The sequence below is a fragment of the Dasypus novemcinctus genome, chromosome 14 (genome assembly GCF_030445035.2).
Source record: "Dasypus novemcinctus isolate mDasNov1 chromosome 14, mDasNov1.1.hap2, whole genome shotgun sequence".
NCBI classification, from domain to species: Eukaryota; Metazoa; Chordata; class Mammalia; order Cingulata; family Dasypodidae; genus Dasypus; species Dasypus novemcinctus.
This window is the reverse complement of record NC_080686.1, coordinates 93,710,999-93,736,365: the sequence shown is the minus strand read 5'-3', so window position 1 is coordinate 93,736,365 and position 25,367 is coordinate 93,710,999. Positions and strand designations below refer to the sequence as shown.

At 47.6% G+C, this 25,367-nt stretch overlaps 1 protein-coding gene across 2 annotated transcripts in view; it reads left to right on the top strand.

Annotated features, from left to right (window-relative positions):
* Positions 1 to 25,367, top strand: part of ASAP1 (ArfGAP with SH3 domain, ankyrin repeat and PH domain 1) — a 358,576-nt gene that overhangs the window by 44,401 nt on the left and 288,808 nt on the right. The window lies entirely within an intron of this gene.

The window sequence follows — 25,367 nt, the reverse complement described above, 5'->3', positions numbered from 1 at the left end:
CTCCTGCCCCACAGCTCTAAACTTCAAAGCTTCCCGATTATCCTACAGATCACCTCTGCCTCCAGGGGGCTCTGACCCAGCCACCGTTCCCTCCCGCCAGAAGCTCTGTTCTCTTTTGGCTTTGGTGACACCACACCTCCTTGCATTTCTTCTGGGACTGGGGCCCTTTTGCAGTCTCTCAGGAGGGTACCTCTCGCTCTACCAACCTCAGAGTGTTTTTGTGTCCTCTTGTCTCCACTGTCTTCTGAATAACTCATCCATCCCCTCGGCTCCAAAGACAGTGTCTGTGCCAACCGCTTCCAAATTCTATCTCCAGCTGAACCAGTCTCCTCGGTTCCAGACTTGATGACCCAAATACCTCATTACTACCTTCATTTGAGTGTCCCGCGGTCACCTCCGACTTTGTGCCCAGGATGGGCTCTTCTCTGCCTTCCTCCTGCATGAGCCCATGCCCCTCCCCTGCTCTAAACACACCTGGGGCCCCAGTCCCACTGCCATCTTACCCAAACCAGATTCCTTACCACGGCCTGCGGAGACCAGGATCTAGCTCCTGCCTACCTCTGCACCCCCAGTGACGGCCCCTTAGCCGCTAGCATCTGGCACAGAGCCAGCTCAGAGTAGGTGCTCAAGAAAAACTTAGGTCGTTAAAACCAAACCCAGCCTTTCCACAAGGCTGGCGCCGAAAGGGAAGAAGGAAGCCAAAGCCAAAGCTTTGATAGCCAAGGAGGCAGCACCGAAAGGCGTCCACAGCCACACGAAAAAGAAGAGCCGCACGTCACCCGCCTTCTGGTGGTCTAAGACAGCCCAAATATCCTCGCAGAAGCGCCTCCAGGAGAAACAGGCTGGACCACTGGGCCATCATCAAGTTTGCCCTGACCACTGCGTCAGCCAGGAAGAAGACTGAAGACAACACCCAGGGGCTCATTGTGGATGCCAAGGCCAACAGCACCAGATCACACAGGCTGTGAAGAAGCTCCATGACGTGGCCACGGCCAAGGTCAACGCCCTGATCAGGCCTGAGGGAGAGAAGCAGGCGTGTGTTCAGCTGGCTCCTGACTATGAGCTGTGGATGTTGCCAACAATATTGGGATCATCTAAACTGAGTCCAGCTGGCTCATTCTAAATATAAGTGTTTTGACCACTGAAAACAAACACACACCAAACCTATGGCTCCTCTTAAGTCAGTCATGGGCATAAAATGTCAGTTACTTGTAAAATTCTTTCACAGGGGACCTGGTCCTCATGATATATGACTGCTTGAAAATTGGATGGAATCTGGGCTTTTTTACAGGCCTTGGTCTGTGTTTTCAAATTTCTCCTTTTTTAGGTCATCTGAAATGTTAGGATTTATGAAGATTCTCTTAGGGAAGACAGCAGCTTTGGCTGCCCCATCTATATTAAAGCTGATTTGATTTTGGTTTAAAATGGAAACTATGAGCTACTACATTTTATAGATTTGAGTAGAGAACAATTTTTTTTTTTCTGGAAGAACAAAGAGAATGGAATGTGGAACAATTTGCATGGGTTTACCTTAGCCTTAAGCTCTTGAAAAAGGGCTCTTTGCAAATATTTGGGGTTTGGTGCTCCTGAACAACCGTACAGGTTTTCCTGAGAATTGTTCGCCGCAGCAACAACGGAGTCATTTCCAAAGTGAAAAATGGGCTTGCCTAGCCAAAGTGCAGAGTGCCTATCTTAGGCTGAGCCACACAACTCCTAAAACTGAGGTTTACAGCATAACTGCAGACAGGTCCTCACGGCGGCCGAATGCCGGGAGCTCCGCCACAAGTCTTCATTGCATCAGCCGCAGGGTAATTGACTGCTGGGTTCTTGAGCCGCAGACAGGGTCTGAGCTGGGGCTGCCTCTAACAGCTTCTCCGGCGTGAGGTACAATTGTCAGAAACTTCCAAACAGTGCACATTTGGTTGGTAAGAGGCAGAGCGTGGAAAAGGAGTTATCAACACTAAAGCAACGAGTAGGGACCACATGGCTACAGGGTGCAAGGTGTCGTGTTTGGTCTTGTGGCAGGCCGGGAAGCTGGGGTGACTGCCTGAAGGTCCCCCATTCCCTCAGGACAGGGATGGGGATGGAGGCAGGCCAGGGTTTCAGAGCTGTGAATTGGGTCTGAGGGAATATGTTAAACCTGTATGAGTCAGTGCAATTTTCGTTTTGGGTTAGAGAAAACCAAGTCAGAAGGGCTGAAGCAAGGAAGGGATTCACTCCTCAAGTAAGAGAAGGGTAAAAACCAGCCTCAGGAACGGTAGGATTCAAAGTTTTGGCTTCCCTCTCTCCTCCGCATCACCTCTTCTTCCTTGTCTCTCAGCTTTGCTTTCTCCTTCACCGGTTTATTCTTAGGTTCTCCACATTCTCAGCTTTCTCCTCTGCTGACTTCCAGAAGTGCCTGCCCTACAGCTTCCTGTTTCAGAAATGGAGCGATTCTTCCCACAAGTCCAGCAGAGTCTCTGAATTGGATCTCATTGGCCCACCTTGGGCCACTTGCCCAGCCCTGTCTCCATCCCTGTGGATGAGGCGATGGAATATTCCAATTGGACAGTGCTGTGTCACCTGCCCATCGCAGGAGCTGAGGAGACATTGAGAGCCAGCACCAGAGGAACCAATGAACACAGAGCAGGGAAGGGCCAGTTGCCCTGCTGGGAAGTGGGAGTGTGGTGCTGGATGCTAGGCAGGCGAAAACACACATGTTCACTCTATGAACCACATAACTAGATGTAGGAAGAGCCTGTACCTCACGTTCAAATCAACTTTTTTAGGGGGCTGTTCACGAGTCTCTGTTGAGCTTTGAATCTTTTTAATGAACCCCAAATGTACCCCCACTAGCCAACAACATCCCTATTGCTTGCAGAATTGCTCTAGGCCATGTTTGTATGTTAAGAGTCTGCCTGACCTGTCCCATCCCCTAGTTTTAGCTTCTTTGTCCAGCTCATCCCATTAAACCAGAGATGGAGTTTGGACCTCGCACCTCTCCCTGCCTTTGATTGGCAAGCCTCCTCTGAACCAGGGATCTGGGTCTCTGCCCCTTGTGTTGGGTACAAAAGCCCCCAGATCCTGTACCTTTTCCAGGTGAGCAGCCTCCACCTGGCAGGCAGGAGCTTGGTGGGATCTAAGGGTCAGAAGACAGGTGGACACGGGAGCAGGTGGGGCAGCGGCATGGCGGGTGCTGGGAACACTGTGGTGGCCCTCCCTGGGTTCCGTGTCCTCAGGATACATGTGAACCCCTTACCATGAGCCCCCCAATCTGGCCTTGCCTCTGCTTCACTGTGTCTGCTACCTCTCGCTCCTCCTTTGTCCACGTTTCAGCCAGACTCACGTTCTGTCTGTTCTTTCAAAGAATTCTGATCTCCCCGTTCCGGGCCACTTCCCAGATGCTGCCCGGTCAAGGACACTCTCTCCATTCTTCTCCTGTTTTCTGGCTTAACTCTGTCTCAGCTCAGAGGGCACTTCTTCAGGCAAGCCTTCCTGGCACCTTACCCCAACGCTGCTGGTCTCCCACTTTACGCACCACCTCTGCGTGCGTCTGCGAGCTGGCGTGCGTGCGTGGGGCACCGCCCTGTGCCTGTTGAGGCACAATCTCTGTCCTCCTTAGATTATAATCTGACTGGGGAGCGCTCACCACTGTGCAGAGTTGCTGGGACTGCCTAGCACATACTAGGCACTCCGTAAGTGCTTGTTAGTGGGGAGTGACCGGGCGGTGGGGAGCCGTTGAGGCATGGGGTGTGAAAGGGTGGCTTGCCCGGAGCCCCCCAGATAGAAGGAGGCACAGCCCTCTCAGGTCGTCTCACTCCCCGCAGTGGGGCTCCCTGAGGAGGAGGAGAGGGAGGTGACAGCACAGAAGGGAGGTTTGCTTGCAGCACAGTCACCAGTCGCTTAGTGCCGTTGACCGCTGTGCGCCTGAAGAGATGTCTTCAGCCGGCCAGTCGTAAGCACACGTGTAGTTTGCATGTTTATTTTACTCAGAGAAGCCCTTCCCAGCTGGGAACCTGAGGTCATTTCAGGTCACCTCCGTGTCCCGTCTGGCTTGAGGCTTTGATTGCTCTTGGATTGCCTTTAACTCCTCGGGCTAAAAAGTGACCCGGATGCGGGTGTGGGGCATTAACCTACCAGGTCATCAGCAAATTTAATCATTGAGGACTCTGGCTTCCCCAGGCCATGGTTCAAATAAGAGTTCAGGTGCGTGCGACTGTGTCTCAAAGGGTAGTCTTTGCTCTCAGCTGTCAGAAGGGCAGGTGGCCAGCCCTGGAGAAGAGCTAGGAGCCCTGGGCTCCAGCCAGTCTGGGCTACACCTCTCTGGATGAAGTGGTCATAATGCTGTTCCCTAGCACTCAGGCATCTTTCTCTACCAAGTGACAGGGAAGAAAAGCCCAGGCCTAGTGCTGGTTTCAGGCACTCCTGGTTCCAGGGATGCCACTGTGGTAGACAGGACTTGGTCCCCTTGGCTGCTGCACTTTGCATATATAAATGTCAAGAGAATACCAGGTCTAACATGTCCTTGCTGTGTGATCTTGGGCAAGCTAACAACCTCTCTGAGCACTGGTTTCCTTATCTAGGGATAATTGTAGAAACTACTCACCACTGCTGTGAGGATTAAACGAGCCAGTTCATGAACGTGTTTAGTACAGGACCTGGCACATACTAGGTGCTCGCAGCTCTGCATTCCTTTTTTCTGGTTTCATCCCCTAGTGGTCTGGGACTTATGGCTCCCAGGTTGAAGTCCACTTTAAAGAGAGTTTTTCTTTCCCAACAGAGGTCTGGGATGTGGATGTGAGTCTTGGGCTCCCCGATTGCAGGTATGTGTTACCAGCCAGGACGTGCTCCTCCCAGTGGCTGGAGCTTGGGCAGCCCCTAATGGAAGGGGTCTGAGAAGGGAGCAGGCTGCCTGCCAGGCTGGCCAAGGATGCAGCGGGGACCAGACAGTGCCACGCATTTTACAGGTGGAAGATTGCGTAAAGAGCATCGCAAGCCTTGGTTTTGCGTGCAGGGGGAGCTTTAAGTGGGAGATAGTTCATGTGTGCCAGCCACATGGGACTTGCTCTTTGTCACTCTGTGCCTTTGCACATGCTGTTCCCTCTGCCAGGAATGCCGTACATATGGTGCACACTCCACGCCGCCCCCAGGACCCAGTGCACACTCCACGCCGCCCCCAGGACCCAGCTCCTCCGTGAAGCTCTCCCTGGCCCCTTTCCCTTCTCATTAATTGCTCTTCCATTTTTGAACAAGCATCTCCTGGGTGTCAGCACTCAGTGCTGGGGATAAAAAAGAGAAGAAATCACCTAGTGTCAGAATGAGTTTACCCTTCCCCTCTGCTCTGTTTTTCCTCTGTCAGAGCAGATATTTGTTCATTGACTTATTCAACAGATCTTCACGAAAGCACCTTATGTTTGTACCAGGCATTGCTCCAGGAGCTGGGGATTCAGTGGATGGTGGGGAGGACAACACAACACAAAAATAATATTAATGAGCAATTTCTGATGGTGTGTAATTTAAGAAAACAAACAAAAGAAAAGAGAGAGCCAGAGATCAGGAGCAGGTGGAAGGAGAGGCCCCTTGGAGGAAGGACCTTGTGAGAGCAGACCAGTGGATGGCAAGGAGCAGGCATGCAGGGGTCTGGGCAGGGGCCCAGCATGTGCAAAGGCCCAGGAATGACAAGAAGAAGCAAGGCTGTGCTGTGGGAAGGGCAGAGGAAGGTTTGGAAAGTGAGGTCAGGCTAGAGGGCAGGGCCTGGCGCCCGGGAGGCCTTCGGTCCCCGTGAGTGCCTTGGGCAGCTGTTGCAACTCCTTGTCTGTCGTTGAGCAGATCCTCCTCTTGGGTGCTCAAATGCTGTCTTGTCCAAAATGGTAGTCACTGGTGGCCTTGTGCAGCTACAAAGCCCTGGAAATGTGGCTGGTCCGACTGAGATGTTCTCCAAGTGTAAAATACACACCAGTTTTCAAAGACTCGCTATGAAAAAAGGATGCTGGCTGTCGCTAATAATTTTTCAACGGGTTACTTATTGATAGTCATTTGGGTATATCAGGTAAAAGAACATGCATTATTAAAATTAATTTTGCCTGTTTCTTTTCACTTTTTTAACTTGGCTACTGGAAACTTTGAAACTACACATGTTATACTCCCTTGGACAGGACTGTTCCAGAAGCACCTTCAGTCATGGTGTTCACCTACCTGGCTGTGATCCCCTCCTCAGGACTGTGGCTGGATCTGCCGGTGGCACTTTCCCGGGGCTGGTGTGGGATCTGCAGGAGCTGGCGGCCCGTGGCACCCACTGGTTCCCTGCCTGCTCCTCCCGAGGACTGTCGTCTGGTGGGCTCAGGCTGCGTCCAGTCCAGGCCGGAAGCACTGGGGACTTCATCCCCGCCCCAGGAAGGACCAGAGTGGGAGAGGAGCTAGCCTGGCTGCCTTGTGCCCAGGTGCACCCCTCTGTTCCAGGGCACCTCCCCCAGGCTCCCAGGGGGATCGAGCCCCAGTTCGGTGGTGACCTGGTGACCTGCACTCTGATCTTCCCGGTATTGGCTTCCTGCCCTTCCCTGCCTCGTTCCCCCATTCGTCTACCCGGGATCACTTCCCAACTCAAGTCTTTGTCCCAGGTCTGCTCTGAGACCTGGGCTGCCCAGCGCACAGGTGCTCAAGGGAAGGAGGAGAGGATCAGCTCCCAGCACCTCTGGGTTCAGGCTGGGCTGCCCGCTCCCACGTGAGGGCTCACGGTGAGGGTGGCAGGAGGACGGGCTTCCTGGCCTGCCTTCTCCCACCTTGGGCCCTCTGAGCCTGGGGCTGAGCAGCTGCCACACCTTATTGCTGGGCTCTGAGTTGGCCCGACCCTGCAGCCAGACTGATCCTCCTCAGCATCAACCTGCGCGTGCCCACTGCCAGGTCGAAGCTGTCCCTCGCCTTGAGGGAAAGTCCAAACTCCCCGGCAGGGCATCCCGGGCTTGCCCTGGCAGCCCCTCCCAGCCCTCTGGTCTCAGCCTCGCCCATTAGGTCCTCACACACGTACTTTACTCTCACGGTGCCAGGCTCTTGGCGCCACCCCACCCCTGCTGTGCATGCCGGGCCTCCGTGCACCTGCGCCTGCCGTTGCCCTCGGCCTGGGACACCCCTCTCCAGCCATCCATCGGGCCCCCGTCCTCTAAGAGGCAGCCTAGCATCAGGTCCTCTGTGCGTTCTCTTCTGATTCCTTACCACGCCCCCCCCATCCACGCCCCTTCCTCTGTGGCCACTTCAGCCACTTAGCTGAGGTGTTTGGGCACTGACTGTGCTGAAGGAACTGCACAGCTGACTCCAGGAGCTCTGCTAATGTCTGCTGTATTCACTAGTGCCAGACGCCCGGCTTGGATTTTCATTGCATCCTCACAGCAGCCCTACTAAGTAGGTACCGGTATTCACTTGTTTCTCAGAGGTGGAAACTGAGGATTTGAAGAGGCCATCATGTTATTCATCAAATAATCAAGATAGTGAGTGGAGCCGGGATGCAATCCCCAAGCAGTCAGACTCCAGAGCTCTTGTCCTTACCTGGGAAATAAGGTGGTCATTTATTGCTCTGCATTAGACTGTTTGCATGGCTGCCTCCCTGTATCAGTCTGGGTCCCAGCAGGAAACAGATGGCACATTCCAAATAGGATCATTTCAGGAGGGTTTCCGACAGGATCGTTGGAGAAGTGTGGGCAGGGGATAGGGGCAAAGCCGGGGGACATCCCTTGGGAGGGGGAGCCAGAGAGGCCATGTGGAGGGAGCAGCCTGGAGAGGAGGGGACCAGGCTTACCACCCCATATCCTTGCAGTATCTCCCATTGGCTGGACCCAACTGGAAGCCAGAGGGCAAAGCCCTGAGAGGTGGGAGGTGCCGTCCGACCGCTGGGTCCAAAGCAGGACCCGAAAGGAAGAAAGTGGGCCTGGAGGGGCCGCCTGCACCCTCTAACCGCCACTGGCTCCCCGAGGCCCGGGGCGCTGCCTTGCTCCTGTCTGTTCCTGCAGCGGCTGGGTGGAAGGCAGCAGACAGGAAGTAGGTGTGCGGTCACCGCTTTATCATGTCCCCCACAAAAGGCATGCTCGGGTCCCAACCCCAGTCCTGTCTGCGGCTGTGGACCCATGATAAATAGGACCTTGGAAGATGTTACTGGTTAAGGGTGTCCACCTCGCATGAGGGTGGGCCTAGTCCAATATGGCTGAATCCGTATAAGCAAAGGAAATCGGACACGAGGAGAAGCCACGGCCAGCAGCCAGAGGCCAGAAGTCAGCGGGGCTGGGAAGAGAGGGGAGAAGACGCCGTGTGCCTTGCCACGGGACAGATAAGCCAAGGAACCCCAAAGATTGTCGGCCAGCCAGAAGATACCAACCCTGGGAGGAAGGAAACCTTCTAGCCTCTGAAACCACGAGCCAAAAAGTTCCTGTTACGACAACCCGTTATATGGTATTTATTTCAACGGCCAAGACTAAGACACTGCCCGTGCTGTGTCGGCGGGGTTTTGTCCAGGAGGGTAGATGACTGCAGAGCCCTTGTTAACTCTGAGACTCGTTCTTTCCAGTGTCAGAAAACTTTTCACACCTCTTGCCCCATTTGGAAAACAAGACTTATTTTTAAAAATTTTTTATTTAAGACGCTGGGACATGCCACAGTGGTTTCACACTGGCTGCCCCACACAGCCACAATTGCAGAGATATTGGGCTTCTCCTTTGCCTGAGTTCCTCAGATAAGGGAAGGAGGAACAGGCTTCTTGAGGCCAGCTGTGTGGACCTGCTGGGAGGGGCTGGGGCTCAGCTGCCAGCCTGTGGCCTTGTGCTCACGCCTCACCCTCAGCCCTCAACAAGCTTCCAAATTGAAATCCTCTCACAGGCAGAGAGAAAGAACCTGAAAGGCTGCAATGTGGTTGTAAAAGTATTGTAGGTAGAGCAACATGTGTATGAAAGCTCAGGAATTTGCAGTTTCAGAGTAAGAACTCTAAGTTCCTGCAGTGTCCACAGCTACACCTCTGCTTCTAGTCTTTCTATTCCATCCTCTGAGGTCCTGAGTCTTCTGCACTTAGATCTTTCCATTGGGTTGTGTATTTTGTAACATAAACTGCCCTATCCTATGCAGAATAAGGTGGAGCACAAATACATCTCCACATACACACACTCACATATGCATGCAAGGAAGACTTGGCTCAGGCCCTCAAGGATTTCATACATTCTTTGATTCTAAAAAGAAAGGCCATCTTTTCTAGCCTGAAGATGATTCCTTTATTCAAGGACCCTAGGTGTTTTTGTTTTCTGGCTGCTCAAACAAGTACCATATGGTAGGTTGGCTTAAACAGTGGGAGTTTAATGGCTCACAGTTAAGAGGCTAGGAGAGTCCAGATCAAGGCATCATCAAGGTGATGCTTTCTCCCTGAAGATTGTGGCGTTCTGGGGCTGGCTGCCAGCAATCCTTGATCCTTAGCTTTGCAGTCACTTGGCAGTGCACAGAGTGGCCTCTCCTTCTCTTCTGGGCTCCCTCGATTTCAGCTTCTGGCTGGCTGCCCCCTCTCTGGCTTTTTCTCTCTCTCTGTCTGCATTTCATTTTGCTTATAAAGGGCTCCAGGAATAGGATTAAGACCCATTCTGATTGAATTGGGCCACTCCTTAACTGAATTAACCTCATCAAAAGGTCCTACTTAAAATGGATTAAGTTTAAGGACATGTTTTTCTTCAAGCTGTCATACTAGGGCATCTCAGTCCCTTGAGTTTTCAGACTTTTGTTAAAGTTTGTTTCCAACACATCTGTATTCATAATAGAGGCAAGCTAATACCACCTAATCTTAAACTGTGAGAAACTAAACAGATAAAAGAGGGAGGCAAGCAATTCCACTCTTAGGTATGTACCCCAAAGAAATGAAAACAGGTGTTCAGATAAAGACTTTTTTTTTTAAAGATTTATTTATTTTTTTATTTATTTCTCTCCCCTTCCTCCCCCACCCCGGTTGTCTGTTCTCTGTGTCTATTTGCTGTGTCTTCTTTGTTAGCTTCTGTTGTTGTCAGTGGCACAGGCAATCTGTGTTTCTTTTTGTTGCATCATCTTGTTGTGTCAGCTCTCCGTGTGTGCAGCACCATTCCTGGGCAGGTTGCACTTTCTTTTGCGTTGGGCGCAGCTCTCCTTTCGGAATGCACTCCTTGCGCGTGGGGCTTCTCTACGCTGGGACACCCCTGCGTGGCCCGGCACTTCTTGCGCGCATCAGCACTGCGCATGGGCCAGCTCCACATGGGTCAAGGAGGCCCGGGGTTTGAACCTCGGACCTCCCATGTGGTAGACGGTCGCCCTAACCACTGGGCCAAGTCCGCCGCCCAGATAAAGACTTGTAGTTAAGTGTTCATAGCAGCCCTACACCCACTAGTTAAAAGGTGGTAACAGCCTAATGTCCAACAACAAAATATGGCATAGCCATAAAATGGAATATTATTTAGTCATAAAAAGAAAGGAAGTTCTGATACATATAACACGGATGAACCTTGAAAACATTAACCCAGGTATTTGAAGCCACATATTGTTGGATTCTATTTATATGAAATGTCCAGAATAGGCAAATCCATAGACCATGGGGAAGGGATGAGGGGAATTCTGGGGAGAGACCACTGAGTGTGGGATTCTCGTTGGGGAGATGAAAAAGTTCTGGAACCACAGAGTGGTGCTGGTTATACTACGCTGAGCATGTTCTTAGTGCCACTGAATTGTACACTTTAAAATGGAAAATGTTACATTCTGTATATTTTACCATAATAAAAAATATAGAAGGAACTTAATATTTTAGTACTTATAGTGTAGCAGGCAAGGGACTTGGTGCTCTCAAATATTTCTTTCATTTCATCCTAATGCAACTTTGTAAAGAGAGCATAATTTTATAATTGACACCCATGGAGGTCAAGAAACCTGCCCGTCACCACGGAGCCACTGAGCGTTTGAGTCTTCATTGGAATCCAGTTCTTCTGACTCCAAGCTCTGTTCTCTTTTAGTCATATCTCAGCTGAAGGCCGCCAGACAGGAGAGCTATCAATTCACCGTGGATCTGGGAAAGATTTGATCTGAGCAGAAGCTTTATGTTCTAGTATTTAAACCCCAGATCCTCTTATTACCAATCCTGAGACAGCAAAGTTTTGTAGCCATGTTCCCATATGATTCCTCTTCAAAATGCAAAAAGACGTTTAGTTGGCGTCAAGCTTCTTTCTGTGGTAGTATGTCAGCATAACTGGTTTTTCTTTTTTAAAATTACTGTAGCAATATAAATAAAACATTTTATATTGTGGCAATATAAATATAACATTTCCCATTTTAACCACTTTCGAGTATACAATTAAGTGGTGTTAAATACATTTACAATGTTGTACTACCATCACTACCATCCATTACCAAAACTATTCTGTCATCCCAGCAGAAACTCTGTTTCCCATTAACCATTAACTTTCCATTCTCCACTCCCAGCTCTACCCTGGTACCCTGTAATTTACTTTCTGTCTCTTTGAAAGCACAATTGCCTTTCTTTTTTTCAGGAGGTACTGGGGATTGAACCCTGGACCTCATACATGGGAAGCAGTTACTCAACCACTGAGCTACATTTCCCTTTGTTTTTTAACTTTTTATTAGAGCAGTTTTAAGTTTGCAGAAAAATCATGCAGAAAGTATGGAGTTCCCTTATACCCCTGCCCCCCAGAATTTTCCCTATTAACATTTTGCACTAGTGTTATCCCTTTGTTACTATTGATGAGACATTCATGTTATAATTATATTATTAACTACAGTCTGTAGTTTACATTAAGGTTCACTCTTTGTGTTGGACAGTTCTATTCTGGGTAACATATATACAACCTACAGTTAATCATTTTAGCTGCTTTCAAGTATACAATTCAGTGGTGGTAAATACATACATAGTGTTATGCTACCAGCTTGAATGCTTGTTGACTTGAATAAATTGCAGGTTCTGCCTTGTTCGGAGAATTGGCTTCATCATCTCCTGGTTCCTGCAGGGGAAGTAGCACGGGCTGAAAGAGAGGCCCCTACAGGGGTTTGTCTGTGACTGGGGCGGGGAAGCAGACGAGGAAGAAGAAAAGTAATGCAAACAGCAAAAAAAAAAAGGAAACCTTTTCATCACTCCAAAAAGAGACTGTATCCATCGATAGTTATTCTCTCTCACCAACCCCTAGCAAAAACTAATCTATTCTCTGTCTCTGTGTATTTGCCTATTCTGGACATTTCATGTAAATGGAATTATGCACTATTTGGCCTTTTGTGACTAGCTTCATTCATTTAGCATGATGTTTTGAAGGCTCATCCCTGTTGCAGCATGTATATATACTTTATGTCTTTTTAAGGCTGAATAATTTTCCACTGTTTGTGTGTGGAAAATTATACACACACACACATACCACATTTTGTCCATTCCTCCGTTAATGAACTTACGGGAGCAACAACAACAAAAATGAACATACAGGTTGTTTCCACCTTTTGACTGTTATAAATAATGCTGCTCTGAACACTCACATACAAGTTTTTGCGTGGATGTATGTTTTCATTTCCCTTAAGTATATACCTGGGAGTGGAACTGCTGGGCTTGATAATTCTATGTTTAGCCTCTTGAGGAACTGCCAGGTTGTTTTCTGAAATGGCTGCACCATTTTGCATTCCCACCAGCAGTGTATGAAGGTTGTCATTTCTCCACATCAACCACAACACTTGTTATCGGCTGTCATTTTTATTTTAGCATTGTAGTGGGTATGATGTGGTATCTCATTGTAGTTTTGATTTGCATTTCCCTGATGATTAATGATGTTGAGCATCTTCTCATGTGCTTATTGTACAATTGTGTATCTTCAAGGTCGTAAAGATTTACACCTATGTTTTCTTCTAAAAGTTTATAGTTTTACCTCTTACAGTTGTGTCTTGGGTCTATTTTGGATTAATTCTTGTATATGGTATGAGGTAGGAGGTTTAATTCATCCTTTTGCATGTGGGTATCATGTTGTCCCAACACCATTTGTTGAAAAGACTAGTATTTCCCCCATTCCATTTTTGGCATCCTTGTCAAAAATCAATTACCCATAGATGTATGGTTTTATTTCTAGGTTCTTAATTAGCTTCATTGATCTTTATGTCTATCCTTATGCTAGTGCCACCCAGTCTTGATTACTGTAGCCTTGTAGTGTGCTTTGAAACCAGGAAGTGTAAATTCTCCAACTCTGTTCTTCTTTTTCAAGATTGTTTCGGCTATCTGGGTCCATTTCCATACGAATGTTTGAATCTACTTCAAAAAAGGCAGCTGAGATTTTGATAGAGATTCTATTACATTTTAGACCAGTTTGGGGTTTATTGCCATTTTAACAATATTAAGTGTTCCAGTTTATGGACATGAGATGCCTTTCCATTTATCCAGGTCTTCTTAAATTGCTTTCAGCAATGATTTGCAGTTTTCAGTGTACACGTCTTACACTTATATAAAGTGGTTACTTTTTAAATGGAAACTGGATTGTTGTGTTTTTTGAATACCAATTTAACAACTTCAATCCATTCTTGGCTAAAGCATGACAGTTATAATGGCTTTCCAAGCACTACCAGAGCGATTTTCTTCCTTGACGTTGTGCTGAGTCTCTTCTCTTCTCAAGCCCCTAGGACAATGCTGGCACATGGTAGGCTCCTGGTAAGTGGTGAATCAACTTTTCTTATTTGAAACTAAACAACCCCATGTGTTAAGACACAGGCAGTCAGCTTCCTGATGAGACTGTGAGGTGGAGGGGGGTGAAGGAGATGGCTCAGGATGGCCGTGTCTCCTGAGCATCACAAGGCTTCTATAAGGCTGGGTGGACAAGGCTACCTGGAGAACAGGATGGCAACCTGAACAGCCTGTTGCTGTGTGTCTTCTTGCCGGCTCTCCCTGTAGTCAAATAGTTTTAACTAGTTGCACAGTTCCCTTCTTATGCCTGTTCATGAATTTATTCCCTTGGGTCATTTGTCCTAAGTCCAAGGCAACCTCAGGGTTACACTTACCCAAAGGTGCCTTCCAAGACTAACAGTTATGTCCTTGGAAAGGTGTTTTTCAAATCGAATTTTTATTTTAAAAATTTAAGAATCAGAATTTTATTCAACTGTCTGTTAAGGCTACACCATGATGGGAATGCCTTGATGATAAAATTAGCTGCTATTTATTGAGCTCTTACTGTGTGACAGTCCTCAAGTAAAGTACATTATACATTTTATCTTATATTTTTCCTTGTAACAATCCTGGGAGGTGGTTATTATTATCTCCATTTTACAGATGAGGGAGCTGAAGCTGTGAGGCAGTAAATAGCTTGTCCAAGATAACACATCTATTTCATCTGAAGATAGGACTGGAATTCAGGAAGATTAGCCAGGGCTCTTCTAGTTGTAATGGTAGAAACCCAACTCAGACCAGTTTGCACTAAAAAGGGAGTATATTTGCTTATGTAATTGGGAAGTCCAAGGGGTAAACTGGCAGCAGTGGATCTGTGGGTCCAATGTTTCAAACCATGTCACCAGGACACTCCCGGCCTCCCACCTCCCTCCACCCTCCACCCTGTTCCCGCCTTTTTCTTTTGCCATCTATTCTCACTCTTGGGCAGGCTCTCCCCATCTGTGGTAGAGATGCAGCTGTAGGCTTCTGAAGTCCTTCCAGAGAAAGGCACACTCTATTTACCCTAACATCCAAACCAGTCCTCTATAAAAGACTCTGATTGGCCTTCTTGGAGTTAAAAGCCCATCCCAGTGCTAATCACTGGCGTGTCCAGGAGCCTGGGATACTCTGATTGACAGTCTGGGTCCAGCCCTCTGTTTGGAAGGGCGGAGACATGATTGACAGCCTCAGGGGAATCACGTGGAGTCAGGCTGGGGTAGTTCCTGAAAGAAAGGGACATAGGACAGACAAAAAGTGTAGTCAGTGCCCTATAAGGCCCATCAGGATGCTGAAAGTAACTGGGGATAAATGGAAGTTAATTCCCAAACTGAAGTGTAGGGAGAAAAGGCAGTTTATTCACAAAAGAAAAACAAAAGGTACTGAAAACCCAAATCTCCAGACCTCCAGTAAATTATCTGCTATTCATTTAAACATAGCAATTTTATGACTAATTTTGTAAAATGCTTCAAAACCTCTAAGGCCAGAGTAAAAAGACTAATTTTTCAAAATCAAGAACAACAAACAAACAAACAAAACAAAAAGTAAGTATCAGAAGCTGGGATGTGTCTGTCAGAGGATTTGCTAGCAATCGTAGAGATTTTCTTTTAAAAAATTAGAGCCCCTAGTGTGATTTGGAATGTTTGCGTTTGAGAAAGATGTTAACAACATAGTATATGCTAAGAAGGAAACTCTTCAGTGGGTGGGCAATTTTCCTTTTTCAAATGGAGCAGTGCCTTACATTTGACATAATTACAGCAAAATCCTGTTCTAATACAGCTCAGTGTTAAGTGGGATCAAATGCATTGCAGGTGAAATTATGTTTTTAAACGCAACCACTAGGTACTGTGACAGATTCATACCATAAGAACCTGCAACCCCAAACTGATGAGCTCCTGACTCAAGTCAGTGCCTGACTTGCCAGCAGATCTTGATGTGGAACTGGAGTCTCTAGCATTTGGGGTTAGTTGTCACACTGATGTCAAAGCAGAATTCACTGAATCACAGGATGTGATTGCTCTAGGGACTTCAGAGAGCTTCTGCCCCAGCATCCTCATTTTAACTACAAGGAAAATGAGGCCAAGGGTGGTGAGCAAAAGGAGCCGACCTCTCCGGCATCTGTATTGCCTATCTCTTCAGTGCTAAACTCCCTAATAGACATCGTTTATCATTTTTTTCTTCTTGAGTAGTGTTTCAGATGAGCTTTGAAAAGTGCTTATAAGAAAAGGTCTGACTGGGCTTTGGGCAAATCAGAGCCATAGAAACACATCACATTACCATTCTTTGGAGTTTACATTCAAAGGTTGCATGTTTGAAATTCACCTTTATTTTCTGTTTGACTTATTTGACCATTTCATCAGTTGTGGTGAAAATTTCTGCTTCTGCCTGGATGTGAGCTCCTTGAGGATGGGACTATGTCTTATGTATCTTTTTGGTTCCTGATGAGTCTAGCATAGTACTTGTTTAGAATACAAATAGTGATACTAGTAGCTAACTTATATTGATCACTTACCATATATTAGGCATTCCGCTAAGCGTCTTGCATGGATGATTTCATTTAAACCTTACAACAACCTTATGAGGGAGGGCATATCATTATTCCCTTTTTTTTCTTTGAAGATTTATTTTTTTAAATTTATTTCTCTCCCCTTCCTGCCGCCTCCCCCCCCCCCCCAATTGTCTGCTCTCTGTCCATTTGCTGTGTGTTCTGTGTCCACCTGCATTCTTGTCAGTGGCACTGGGAATCTGTGTCTCTTTTTGTTGCTTCATCTTGCTGTGTCCACTCTCCATGTATGCAGGCTGCACTTTTTTTTGCACGGGGCGGCTCTCCTTGAGGGGCGTCCTCCTTGCGCATGGGGCTCCCCCACGTGGGGGACACCCCTCTGTGGCACAGCACTCCTTGTACACATCAGCACTGCGCATGGGCTTGCTCACCACACGGGCCAGCTGAGACCCTGGGTTTGAACCCTGGACCTCCTATGTGGTAGGCGGATGCTCTGTCAGTTGAGCCAAATCCGCTTCCCTCATTATTCCCATTTTAAAGATGAAGAAAGTCAAGTTAAATGACTTGCCTAAGGTAACAAATGTTATTGAATGGCAGAGCTACTTAACTGAATCCAGAGTGCACACTCTTAGCCACTAGAAAGGCTACAGAGCTGCTTAATAAAGTTCCAGCCTAATGCCCCTCACTGATTGGAGGGCCACAGGGACTCAGGAGACAGTGGTCTCATTCCCAATAATGACCAAGGAGGAGAGAAGTGTGCCAGTCACGAGAGCAAAGGAGAAATCTGACCCACCCTCTGCTGTGCTGTAGGGTGGCCCTGGAGTGCGGGAGGAGGTAGGTTTTTATAAAAGTGTCACATCTAACTCTCTACATGAAGGTCTCTACTTCTTTGCCTTCTTTGTCTCTACTTCCTTCATTGTATAGAGTGGCTCTTAAGTCAGGACAGTAGAGAATGGCAGAACTTAGAATGTCTGCTTTGAAGATAAAGAAAGACAGGAGAAAAAAGGTGACTAAAGAGAAGAAAATGGAGGTGAGAGAATGAAAACAGGAAGTAGTAATCCGGAGCAACAGTTTCTTGCTCAGAATCGGGATCAGTTAAATGATCATTTTTATACTGTTTATAGGCATTCCTTGATACTCTGATACAAAGACCAATATTAATTTGTTCCTCAGTGGGAGTTTCAGATATTTGTCTGAAGACAGCGTCTTTAATCGCATTCTTGAAATGTAATTGGGAACAGTAAAGGAGTAGGAAGATCCTTGGGAACCAGGATACCTGGGTTCTATCCCTGGCTCCCCACACATCTGCCAGGGAACCATGGGCAAGACATTTGCCATTTGGGAATCATTTTCCTCATCTAAATGAAAGGATCAGAAACCACAGTATCCTTGAAATTCTTTCTGGCTCTGATAGTTAAAGATAATGTGGGATAATGGAAGGGATTCTAATAACTGCTATGGTATTCTTTTTTTTTTTAAGTTTTTTTTTTAAGATTTATTTATTTATTTCGCCCCACTTCCTCATTGTTTTACACTTGCTGTTTCTGTTCATCTTCCTTGTTTCTTTAGGAGGCACCAGGAACCAAACCCAGGACCTCCGATATGGGAGGGAGGCGCCTAATCGCTTGAGCCACCTCTGTTCCCAGTTTTGTTATCTCTCACTGTTTTTCTTCTTGTGTCTGTCTTTTTTTTTTTTTAAAGATTTATTTATTTATTTTTCTCCCCTTCCCCCTCCCACCCTGGTTGTCTGTTCTCTATTTGCTGCATCTTCTTTGTCCGCTTCTGTAGCTTCTGTTATTGACAGTGGCATGGGAATCTGTCTTTCTTTTGGTTGCATCATCTTGTTGTGTCAGCTTTCTGTGTGTGCGGCGCCATTCCTGGGCAGGCTGCACTTTTTTTCGCGCTGGGCAGCTCTCCTTACGAGGCGCACTCCTTGCACGTGGGGCTCCCCTACGCGGGGAACACCCCTGCATGGCAGGGCACTCCTTGCATGCATCAGCACTGCACATGGGCCAGCTCCACATGGGTCAAGGAGGCCCGGGGTTTGAACCACGGACCTCCCATGTGGTAGACGGATGCCCTAACCACTGGGCCAAAGTCTGCCGCCTTGTGTCTTATTGTGTCAGCTTGCTGCACCTGCCCATTGTGCCAGCTCCCTGTCTTCTTTAGGAGGCACCAGGAACCGAACCAGGGACCTCCCGTGTGGTAGGCAGGAACTCAATCTTTTGAGTCATAGCCACTTCCCATGATTGCACTCCTTAGTTCTCTCCCAGTTCCTCTCACATCCCTGCCCCTGTAAATGTTGTTCACTTGTTTGTTTATTCATTCATCCATTTATTCATTCTTCCCTCCATCTGCTCAGTAAATACCTCTTAGGCACTTGGGGTTCTGGGTTGTAACAGTGAATAAGAAAACCTCATACTCTCGAGGAGCCCCTAGAAATAAAAGTAGTTGGAAAATGGTGCCTTGGAAAAGCATGCCATGTCAAAGTGTGATTCATAAAAGAACCATGACCTCCGTCTTGAGAGAGCACAGAAGTGGGAAGGGTTAACTGTGATCAGTTGACTTTAAAACAAAACAAATTCATCAAAGAAAAAGAGACAGTAGAATGTTTTGTAAATGTAAGGTTTTCCACATTTTCCCCCAGGTGAATGTTTCTTTTTCAGAAATAAACTAAGGTTTAAAATCTAGCCCTCCTACAAGCTGCAGGTTTTAGGAATGCTATATAACATCACAGTTTTTCTTCACTGGAGGTTGTTTCCCTTAGATTAGAAATTATGTTGCTCACAAAAGGGAGCCAGTTCAATCCAGAACACATTTATTAGGGCCCACAGGTCTGGTACTAGGCAGCGCCTTCCATGGGGAAGCAAAAGCCAGCAGGGTTTGGGAATCGCAGTTCTCCACTTAGTAACTGTTGACCTTGAGCAGATTGTACATACCTCTGAGCTTTCTCATCAGAAAACAGACTGTCTCCCGGGGTTGATGGGAAGATGTCAGGAGATACAACTTGTAAAATGCCAAGCTTGGGGCTCTAGGAAAGTGCTTTCTTACTTCAGCTTCTGGAGTGATGTGGGGGATTCAGAGATGGATATGATTTAGTCCTTGCCCTCAGGGATGACAATCTGGAAACCTTTCAGTGCAGGCAACTCTATAGGAAGATACAAATTCTGAGCCCAGCCCTGGCACAAACTGAGAGATTGGAAACTGAGGAAGGTCTCGGTTTCTTCATGTGCCTGTGGGTAGATGTCTGAAGTCCCTCTAGATGGCGCCAACATTGTCCAATTGCTATGGCAGAGTTAGAGGCTAGCTTGCTCACATCAGTGAGAGGATGAGTTCCAGCTGGAGAGATGGGGTAAGGGCAGTACTCTTCAGACCACTCAGACTTGCATTTGAACCTGGCTTTTGGAGAGATCCATGAGAGGCAAAAAGATCACATGGTGGGCTCCCAAAAGAAAAATTATCCTGGGGCAGTGGGACCCTTTTCTTTGATAAGTTCTTAGTGCAGGTGCTATTAAGTTTGGCAGCTCAATCCTTGCTCCACCACTTGCCAAAGTGATCTCTGAGCTTCAGGTTTCCCCATGTATAACACGGGGATAATAATAATACCTGCTTTATGTGATTGTTATGAGCATTAAATGAGGTTTACCTGTGCCTCAGAATATTGCAGGACACATAATCACCAATTATTTGCTAACCAAATAGTAAGCACCAATAATTAGCCAACATTATTTATTATTCTTTTTCAGGACAGAACAGAAATACATTCCTGAATTCATTCAGTTGATTTTTTTTTTCTTTCAGTTGATATTTATACTATATGTCTTCTGGTTCCTAGCATTCTGCCTGACTTTTTTCCTCCTACTTCCATCAGAAGAAATAGCCAGGGAACAGGGAGCTAGAACAGAGAGGAGTTTTTTTGGTCTCCAAATAAACCATGTTCTCTACTTTACTTACTGAGATCACTCTAGCGATTCTACTTGGAGTGTTTCAATTAAATTAAGTACATTTGGGACTAGTTTTTTTTTGTAAACATGAAATCACATGAAATTATGAAGCAATCATACAAGGGGTCTGAAAACAGCAGTCTTCAGCTTGCATTGAATGGCAGCCTGAGCCTAACAGTAAAAACACACATAGAATCAAATACATCCCTCCCTAGTCCAGCAGTGCTTTCCTTTCCTCTACCACTTCATTAAAATGGTAGAAAATGAATTCATAAATTACCAGGTGAAATAAGGAAATAAGGATCCTTTCTTTGGTTGCCTGGGTTGGGAGAAATGCTGTATCTCACAAAGTAGCATTGTATGAGGTGCAGAGTCTGATTCGTCAGGCAGTGGAAAAAGCAATGGACTTAGGGTTTGCCAGCCCCTGGATTTTAGCTTGCAGTATGCACTTCATGTCTTGGTTTCCATTATTATAAAACCTGCATCTCAGGACAGTGATGGGAATGAATTCAGATATTGCATATATAACAATGAGCACAGTGCTGACCCAGGAAGGATGCAGAGGTTCAGAAATCAGTAGTCCTGGCTCTACCACCCTCGGTTTTCTGTTGGTAAATTTGGGACATTTTTTTTATACTTCATTGAGTTATAATGTGGTTTAAAGAAGGATATATGTGTTCAAAATGCTATACTTTGCAAAGTGTCCAGACCATGCCTTGGTGACTAAGTTTTTGCATGAATATCTGAATCTATATCTTCAAATGAGTTTTCACAATTCCCATAATATCTGAAAAGTATTGTCCACACAATGATGTCCCAGACTCTGCTAAGTGCATTATGTGCCTAAGCTCTTAAGCACATTTGGAAACTGAAATTTAGAGACGTTTCATTACCTTAACAAGGTCACTTAGCTGCTACATAGCAGAGACCTGAATCTAAACCTTTCTGATTTGCGACTCCACCATTAACTCAGGCTCCTGCAAAATCAATGCCCTGTTCTATGCTTCAGAAGTTGCTGTGCTCAGGAAATCTTTCTTTACAGGATTCTGGGCTCATTAGTTAATGGTCTCAGCTCACTTCTGATCCCAATTGTTATTCATCCTACTTGATTCTAGACACTAGTTATTTTACTTCCAAGATACAAAACCATCACTAATGGATCTGACCTTACAAAGGATACATATGAGAATAAGTGAGGTCTTTAAAGATGATCCTCAAATCCAAGATCCCAGACTTTGGGAATTCCTGTGCAGCTTCCCCTCCTCCTCTTCTTTCCTCCTGCAGGTAACTAATTTAGAGATATCTGAACTGTGGAATGACAGGAGATGTATTTATAGTCATACCTCACGTATAAAAAGGAGCTCAAAGGAAACTAGAATTGCTTGAGTATTCACTCTGCATCAGTTGCTCTGTCCACATCTTCTTGTTTCATTTCACATAACAAGCTGTTGACATAGTTTTATTATCCTAATTTTACAGATGAGAAGGGAAGGCTAATAAGTGACAGAGTAGAGATTCAGACCCAGGTCAACATAGCATAAAGCATATCCTCTTCCCACTGTACTCCCTGGCCCAGCTCTCGAAGTCATTGGGAGGAAGATGAGCCCCTGATGAAGGCCGTAATTCCGTCCCGTTGGGATGCGAGGCTGGTTAGCACCGTTAATCGGAGCACTAAGTGCTCCTCTTGGTTTCTCGCACCCAGAGAGCACCCTTGATCTCTTCATCTCCAGTCAGCCATCTGGAAACGCACCACCTGGGTTGTAGGGCAGAGAATAAGGCCTGCAACTGGAAATGCAGCTCTGAGCCAGTTCCCTGATGCAGAGGGTCAGCTGTGTCATCCCTGTCTGTAAGACTAAGCCATGGCTATCTTCACTGCCTTTTTTCAAGGAGGCAAAGAGCATCCTGCAAGAACCATTGTCTTGCCCCAGGCAGCAGTGCTCGCAGTAAGAAAAAGGTGCTGAACAGTCTTTCATGGGAATTGTAATGATGATAACAAAGATGAGGCTTGCTCAGATAAAGCTGGGTAAGCACAAGGGTGTAAGGGTGTGTGTGTGTGTGTGTGTGTGTGTCTTCTGACTCGGAAAAGGATGATGTATATTTCTGAGCAGCTTCACACAAAGAAATCCAGCATTTAAGTTTTACCCAGGTCAGACTCTGTTTGTAGATATCCAGGAATGGTTTTCAGGGTATTTGAGCAAATGAAAGGTGCAGATCGTTTGCACTGGGGCATGGTTTCAAATTTAAAGAGGATTACGGCCCATGAACCCCAGAAATGGTGGGTAGAGGTGTGAACCTTTGAAATTCTAATTGCAGAACAAGCCTGAGGAGGTGTACACTTACTCGGGCACAATATCTCATTGTTCACATATTCCTTTCTTGGCTAAAGGAGATGGGGGAGGAGCAGATACATAACATAATCTCCAAATGAAACTGAAACAGCAATTGATGGCAGCAGTTTGGGCTCTCTGGTGGATTCAGTCAAGACAAAACCCCTGCTGTTTACCATTGCAGCCTGCCTAGCCTGCTCTAATAATCTTTATCCTTGCATCTGCAGCACTGAGTATATACACAGACAACTCAGCTGCATCTGGGAGGGATCTGAGCGGTCATCCTGACACACCCGCTCCTCACCCCTTCATCTTAGAAGTGATGGCACCAAGGCAATAGTGTCTGTTTTCAGGAGAGCGAGCTCTGGAACCTAGGCTTCCTGGAACTGAATTAATTCTTCACTGACTCTAAGCTTTCACAGGAACTCACATTTATTGAGTGTTTACTCTCTCCCAGGCATTACAGAGGAGGGAAGGAGCTCCCAGTCCAGTGGAGGTGACAGGAGTTAGATGACAACTTAAAACAGAGGGAGGAATAGCATAAATGCAAAATCAAAATCTATTCCAGCCTGGAGGAAGGCTTTCTTGGAATGGATGGAAGTGTTATGGGCTGGTTGTCATACTCCCAACTGCTCCATAGTGTAGCATGGGGTTACTGAAGCTCAGAGCTAAAGCTAGTAGATAACATATTTACCACAGGTCAGAGCTTCTCAGATGCAGGGTGGCCCAGGTAGTAGGTGGGAAAAGGTAGGGTTTTCTTCTGGGTGGCTCATATCCTAAAAGTCCAAGTTCTGTCAGTCACTGCACATGGCAAGTGATCTCCAGGACCAGATCTTCAACTCCAACTGGCTATCTCCCCAGAACCTCAAATTTGGGGTGTCCCAAACCCGACTTTAAAAACACTCATGAAGAGAAAGTGGGTGCTTGTTTATGTATTCACTTTTTTTTAAAAGTACCTCTCCGTGTTGATTTCTCAACACTCCATTTTGCAGGGAAGTGGGCATTCCCTTAAGAAATTCTGCCTTTAGTTAGCCAAAGCACATGTCTACCTGAAACATGGTCCGTTAGGGGACACTGAGGGGGAACGTCACCTGCACAGTGCTGGTTTCCCACACAGGGAGAAGAAACACCGTGTTTTCAAAATGAGTTTCCTGTGCACAAAGGGTTTTCTCTTCCATTTATCATTTAACTAAATAACAGCCTTGTGGGGTTGATGCCCTTATCTTTCCTTTTCATGAAGCAACCCATAGCCAACAGGGTATCTAAGAGGCTCCTTCCCCTCGTTCTCTTCTCTGCTCAAGATGTCACCTTGTCTGGGGGGCCTTCTCTCAACATCTTTTATGAAACAACTCCTCTGTTGCTCTGTCTCGCCTTACTTGGCTTTTTCTTTTGTCTTTGTTGGTTGTCTCTTTCCCCACTCCAGAAGGTAAGCTCCCCAAGAGCAGGGGCGTTTTCATCACTGTATCCTCAGGGCATTTTGTAAGTGCTTTGTAAATATTTGTTGACATTAAAGGGAATGATGTATTTTCATTTAACAACTACTGGGCTTACTTATTTCTCTGCCAGGCTCAGTGCCAAGACAAGATCCTTGCCTTGGGGCTCTCCGTTGAGTTGGCCAGAGAACAGGCACTTACCCTAACAAGATGGCAGGAGCTCAGTCCTGGGGGTGGGCCAGCTTTCTGGCCTGACACATTTGGGAGATGAGTTACAAGGCTCCCCAAGGCAGCCATTGGCTCATTACAGGAGCTCATTACAGCTGCGCTTTCTATTTTTCTTTGATAAATCAATTTCCTCTGCAAGCAATGGTGAGAAATTAAATGGATTCTTTGGAGCAAGTAGATTGAAGTACATAAAAATAGCCATCTGCCGTGGCCGAGGAATGAGCAATCTGTTGGTCCTTTTTCCACTGACATTTATTTGCCTTGCATCTGTTTAGCGTGGAACACCATTTGCACCTCGGGGGAGGTCTTTTATACTCCCTGACCCTCGTCTTAACTCCGGAGTTAAAAAAAAAAAAAGTGCAAATGAAAGATTAGAAAACTGTAAAAACGGAAACCCAAGAACCTTCATTTGTCTTCGCTTAGCAATTCTAGACACCTAAGCAAATCTTTCAAAACCGGCCCTCCAGCGGCGGCGCGTGCTCAGCAGAGGGGGTGAGGCGGCAGCCGGGCGAGCGGGCAGCTGCCAGCCTGGGGCGCCAATGCGCCCCTCGCCCCGGGCCCGCGCTAGCCGCCCCTCCGCCCCGCACCCCCTGCGCCCAGCCGGCGGCCGTCGCAGCAGGAGGCAGCTCTCCATGCCTCGCTTCCTGCACCCACACGGGACTAAAAAAAAAAATCCGTACAACTTTTTTTGGTCCGGCTTCTTAGAAAACGCTAGCCCAGCCGGCGCGCAGTATCGCGCCGGGGGCGTCTCCGGGCCCGCGGGCTTCCGGAGCCCCGCACCGCCCCGCGCGTGGTGCCCGCGTCGGAACGTGGCCCCGGAGGCGGCGCAAGGGCGAGCAGGCGGCGGGGGCGGGGCCGGGGGCGGCACGCGGGCGGCGGGCGGCGGGGGCGGGGCCGGGCGCGGCGGCGCGTGCGCAGAGCGCTTCCTTGTTTGTCCCCGTGACTGGAGTGCGAGCGCCGCCCGCTCGCGGGAGTGCGCTCAACCCGGCGGTCCCCTTGCTGCCGCCTGTCAGAGCGTCCGGAGAGGCAGCGCCGCCGCTCCCTGCTGCCCGGCCCGCGGACGCCGCTGCGCCACGCCGAGCCCCTCGCCGAGCCCCGGCCGCAGCCGCGGCCCCTCCCCCGCCGCCGAGGCGCCGCCGCCGGCATGAGCAGAGGGAGGCGGGTCCCCGAGAACCCCTCGCCTCGCGCCCTGCTCGGAGTTTGAGGGACGCCGCGCCGAGCGCCGCCGCCACCTGCCTCCGCCCGCCCGCCCTCCCGCCGCCGGGGTCGCAGCCGCACGAGGCCGGGCGGCGGGTGGCG